This window comes from Dromaius novaehollandiae, chromosome 10, assembly GCF_036370855.1.
Source record: "Dromaius novaehollandiae isolate bDroNov1 chromosome 10, bDroNov1.hap1, whole genome shotgun sequence".
NCBI lineage: Eukaryota > Metazoa > Chordata > Aves > Casuariiformes > Dromaiidae > Dromaius > Dromaius novaehollandiae.
Genome location: NC_088107.1, coordinates 10,799,838 through 10,805,754, shown reverse-complemented (window position 1 = coordinate 10,805,754; position 5,917 = coordinate 10,799,838). Strand labels below are relative to the sequence as shown.

Genomic DNA, 5,917 nt, shown 5'->3' with positions numbered 1-5,917 from the left:
CTTTTTTTTTTTTTTTTTTTTTTTTTTTTTTTTTTTTTTTTTCCCCCCAAAGACTATACCTGCCCTGTTACTTCATGCAAAGAAAACCCAGGGGGCTGGTATTGACATGAAGTCTACAGAACATGCTGCCAAAGGCATAAAGTAATGTAGAGGAGGAATTAAAAGATGCTCAGGCCAAAAGTCCAGTGGTATGGCTTTTTTTTGGCTGGTGTTCAATACTGGATTATTTATACACATGTGCATACACGCATGCGCACACACCCCAGAGGTCTAAGGGCCAATTTGTGCTTGTGAATTGTGCCTGTGGAAAACAAAGAAATATTTGTTTTTTCCCATGGACATCTTCTGCTGTCAGGGTGCACAGATGACAAGCATGTCACGTGGAGGGTTGGCTGTGTAAGAAAATGGGATGAGAGCTGTCCTTTCCAGGAGAACTGATGTACACCGCCAGGCAGGCGGAGCGGTGGGGTGAGGCAGGGAAGCGGCTGTACCGCAGCCTCCCCTGCGCTGTGCGCTGGTAACAGCTATTCTGCTCCGTCAGCTGAGTGTGCCTGCGGGAGCAGCTTGTGCTGTTAACTGACCTGCACCTTCCTGTTTGTTCCTGCTCCTCGAATACTGCAGGATTGGAGTTATGAACAAGTCAGCTTGGTAAAGTTGGCAGATTCTGACTTTATTCATGAAAGCACATCTAATGTTCCCTGACAAATTGTTCCAGATAAACCATCTTGTAAAATACAGTAACCAGCAGTTTCTTAATACAAAACTATATTTCTATTAAGACACAGTGCTAATGATTCAGTACAGAATACAATGCCTGGTGCCGAGTGAATCTGAAATCATTTAGCATACTTGATTGTTAACTGAACTATCCGTCGTGCGAGTGCATCGGCTGCCATCTGTCCACTTACTGACAGGCTTGTCAGGAAAAAACAAATCTTGAGAGGGCTGGCAGCGGTCCAGTTTGCCGCAGGTCTGCTTTCTAGTGTTTTTGTAACAGATGTTGTGCCACATGCCCAAAGCTGCTGCCTGTAAACTGATGTGTGCTCAAATTGTTAATTCCGGGGGTGCCTGACTGTCTCCGACACGAGATTTGCATCTCTCAGCCGTCCGTTATGGGGTGCCTTTGTTATCGTGCTAATCTGATGAAAGAGCCAGAGCCAAAACCCCTGTGCCCCTGTCACAGGTCTTCTGACTTCAGCGGACACTGGGTTGGGCCCTGACTTGCCAGTTGTTAATAAGATATTTTTCACCTTTCCCATCTAATTCTGTGTATATTTAAAGAGCACACAGTCTATAAAATAGATGATATAGTATTAAGGGAGCTCTCAAGTTTTGCAGTGTGCTTTTAAGGAATTCGGTGGTCACTGCTTATCCAGGATGCTCTGAAAGTGTTTATACACGCAGATACCCTGCCTGCTATCACACAGACACACTAGAAATGGCAATGAAATCTTCCTCCTCGGTTATCTTCCATATGTAACATAATTCCAAGGTGAACCAGTTCATCCTTAAATTAATGTAAACCAACTAAGATGAGATGAAGCTTTAGAAACTGCTGTGTTTTTCAATTCCATCATTAAAATGCCTTGTTCCTCCTGTGAAGCTTGGTTGTTGTCAGCAGAGTAGCAGGAGGGAATTATCATCTTCCTGCAGCAACCCCTGCTGCTGCTGATAGGAAAGATTTCTTCTTTTCTCCTTCCTTGCTTTCCATTAACAAAAAAGCAAAAGGGAGGGGAGGGGAGGAAATAGGTCAATTAGACAAAACAACATGTAACACTCAGTCTCCAGACAATGCTTTCTAAATGTTTTACCTGTCAAGAGGCTTGCTATGTAAAACTGGTAACAGGGTTATCCATAGGATCTTTCTTCCATCCTAATTTATTTTTTCACTGAATCATTTTGTAGTGGACTGCTAGCCTGTGTGATTTCCTGGAGGGCGAAAACTGGTTTGATTGTGTGTCTGTCCAACTGTAAAAGAAACTGCCCATGGATTTGCTGCTTTTATTTATATATTTTTTATATGTATGCATATGCATTACATATATGCATAGTAGAACAGGTGACCTATTTTATTTGCATTTAGCATCAGGAACTTTCAGATCTCGGCAATTCATTTGTCATCTTTCAGTGGCGAGCTTGTAAGTAGTTTCTTCACCATGTGGCTTGCCATGCCTGTATACTTTGTCTGAGATTCTCTGAACTTAAAATATTTTTTTTCAGAGTCCTTGCTTTTTAAAATAAGAATTGAAATTGTAGAAAATAAAAATGTGATTACAAGCCAAAATCATCTTGATTTCTCTCCATTGTTCTGTCTGTTAAATGCCACTTGTTTGTCAGGGAAGTGCTTCCCATGTGTGGAGAACGCTGTTGGAGTGCTGCAGGGATGATATATTTAGGACATCCTGAATTTTGGGGGACGCCTTCATAATATCTATTATAATGGTGACTAGCTAGTTAATCAGCATCTAGGCAGTCTGAAGTCTGAGTCTACTAGTTCATAGTGTATATGCAGACATCTGCTCCTTGGCAGCAAATGTCATTCTCTTTCCAGATGAGGTATTAGCAAATGTTAAAGAGACAGGTATACAGTAAAAGTTTAATGCCTGTGAAATGACCTGGAAGACTGCAAATGCCTTTGCATATGGAATAATTTGGAGTAATAAAAAATAAGCACTTCAAAGTATTTATGATCATAAAAAAAAGTGACTGCTGTCATGCAAAAACAAAACAGAATTCAATTTATTATGCTAACAGTGCACACTTTACAAATGTACACGCTACAGTTGATGGAGGCATTTAACTGAACAAGATGACAAATGTTTTGTGCCTTGAAGTGATATCATAAGATGCAATGTATTTGTTTACAGTTGCAACTGTGTAATTGCTTTCCTAATGACTGGAGGTAATCCTGCTAAAAGCAGAGGAAGAAACTGTTACAATAAGATGCTGTCAGTAGAAGGCACACGCAAACTTCACTCGATTTAACTCGGGTGAAGAGTCTGCAATTATCCGTTGTATCAGATAAAATACCACACTCCTTGGTAACTACTAGCATAAGAATAGAACTAGAACAAACTGCAGCTATCGTAAGCATTTTATTTTCCGTACCATACATGAAATTCTAAATTACGTAAAAGCTGGTCTCTGCAGTATGTCTCTACATTACAGAGAGAAAATTCTGTAATAGTTATAACAGGACAGTTTCTCTGGTTCTTACCTGTTTAATCCAGAGACAGATGTTGACAGTTCTGGTGCGTAACTGCTTGTCTCAGTGCTCCAGGATGCAGCACAACTCTGCGTGCTGGATGTGCATTGATATAAACACTGAATCAGGTCTGATCAACCGTGGTACAAACAGTTTGGAAGATAGGCAAGGAAAACAAAGTACTTGAAAGTTTGCTGTAAATAAGGCTATGCAGGAGCCTTAGTGTTTTATCTCCTATTTATCCCTCTAATCCTAAAGTCAGGCACTCTCCCCTGCTCTTGCCTTCTCTCCATTGCTTAGCAACACTCATGGGTGAACTTATTTAAAGCGGAGCTTTGTTCCCAGATGTGATTTCAGAAATATTTGCAGGCTCAACAGTTCTGAGATGTAAAATCAGCCTGCTTCCTCCCCACCATTAGCCTACTCTATTAAACAGTCTCTTTCTCTCTCTTTCTCTTCCCGTACCCCAGGCATGATTCAGTTTGTCTCTACTGTTTTGATCTAACCAAGAGTGATGTGGAAGGAGGGGGGAGGTTCAGATAAAGCTTTCATTATGGAGGGCACTCATATAATATGTGCAACAAAGCTGTGTGCTGGGCATAGAATAGGAGTGTAAATGCAAAAGGGTCAAGAAAATAGCAGTTATTTCTCTCTACTCAGTTTTCAATTTGATTTTAAAGATGAATAAATGGTCTTTTCGCTACCAATAGTTACAGGCTGAATTAATACGACCATCTGTATATTACAATATAGCCTTGAACAAGCACTTTAAGTGGGAAGAAGATGCAGTAGCTAATTGCCTCCTACAGTCTCTGATTTCAGCAGTGCAGCGACATATCAGCATTTCCTAAAAATGTTCAGTTTGCCAGGCTAATCGGTATTTGTGTCCAGTCTCATTTCTGGCGGATGATCGGCTTTATCCATTCTATTTCTTCTCCCTTCCCTTGGCTCTTTTTCTGCAGTTCCCCCAAACTTTTATTTCTGGGTGGTTTATGTTGTTTTTTCTGCAGGCCAGATGATGTTGTTGTAAATCTGTTCGATCTTGGAGACAAGCTAGATCCCTTAAAAAGGGGATTACTTTTGGAAACACAAACATTCCTATTGATCTTTCTCAACATATTTGCAGAACACTGTTTACAGAAAAATAGGGTGGTGAGTCTTGAAGAATTGTATTACTCCAACGCTGCCACAACCACATTTGTGACGTTCTTTTGAAAATTACCTATGTTTTGAAATGAGAGTTGCCAGTCACGACACAACCTTGGAATTTTTGCCAAGCAGAATGATATAATTTAGATATCTATCATGTATTTTAAGGTTCTCACCTGAACTTCCTACTTTGTAAGAAAAGCAATTTTGGGAGACCTGTTGTTCAGAAGGGATGAGATGTGTACTCCTATGTTCCCTCAGCTTCTGAGACAAGAAATAATGAGGCATCTTAGGAAAAGACAGAGCATATAAAAATGACAATGGTAAACCTCCAGCATATGTTGTAGAATAGTTACAAGGTTGATTCTGGGTAAACCTTGCAGAATTTTTCCTGTGATGGCTTGGAGATTTGTAACTTATCTGAATTTTAAAACGCATTCACCTCGGAGTTTGTCTGGATGGAAACAGAATGAAATTCTGAGTTATCGTGCAGTCCATCGTGGGGGTTTGCGTCATGGAGCTTTGCTGTAGGTACTGGCCTTTCAACAGGAGGATGAATTAATGAAGGCCTCTGTATCCCTGAATAAAGTTCTTTTCAAGATAAGGGACTGTCTGAAAGCTTTTATGGCACAAGTACTGAAGAACTTTATTTATGATTCCTTGTTCTGTGTGCTGGCATGTTCCTACTACTGCATCTTGTTTCTCCACTGAATGTATGATATTCCTTTCATAACCTCTTGTTGCGGGATAATTTCTGTACTTAATGTTTGTTATTCTGTGAAAAGAATAAATGAGAAAAAGAAGTAAAATGGGGCTGAGAAGGTAAGTTAATTGTTTTGGTGAGAAAAGTGTCATTTTTTTAATATAATCTATCCTAAGATGTCAAATTGACCCAAATACATTTTCTGATTCATATGTTACTTGTTTAACTGTACACCTAGGAATTGTTTCTGACTGCCTGAGGGTCAGGTCCCTCAGGAGTGCTCTCTCTGTTGCTACAGGTGGTGGGTCAAACCTTTGGTAGATGCTGTACATGTACAGAGAACATGCTTGGGGTTACTGTATCACTTGCAGGCTTCTTACTAGTGAATGCTCCCACCCCAAAACCTCTGCTGTCAAGGACAGAGGAGAGTTTTACTCCTCTTAGTGTAACTCTCTTGGTAAGGGAAGGTAAACTCCCCCTTCCTTCCCACCCCTCAGAAAAGGGAAACCCCAGAGACAGAGGGCTTTATTTTCAAACACTAATCTTGAGAGAGTTTGAAGGGGGTGGTGACCCTTTAATGTGTTATGGTATTTCCCTGTCTCCTAACAGGGCAGTCAAAGGTGCTTTTCTCTTTAACCTGTCTTCTTGCAGAGGCTTTTAACTGTGCTGGTGTCTGTAGGCTAGACTCTTGTTCCTAGAAGACATCTATCCCAAAGTTTCTCCACTGTGGTGAATATTAGGCAATAGAGGTGTCATTCAGTTTTCTATTGCATATAGCATGTACTGAAGTAGTAGCTTAATGACTGTTGAAGTCTTTGGGGTTTGAGATGTGGAAAATTCTGTATTTTGCTGCCTGTTAA

General features: G+C 40.5%; 1 long non-coding RNA gene across 1 annotated transcript; it reads right to left on the bottom strand.

Moving 5' to 3' along the window:
* Positions 1-649: 649 nt before the first annotated feature.
* LOC112995981 (uncharacterized) lies at positions 650-3,689 on the bottom strand. Its single transcript, XR_003262312.2, has 2 exons — positions 3,218-3,689; positions 650-1,699 (listed from the first exon to the last, which is right to left on the bottom strand). It is a non-coding gene; the product is annotated as an uncharacterized LOC112995981 (long non-coding RNA).
* Between the last annotated feature and the right edge of the window lie 2,228 nt (positions 3,690-5,917).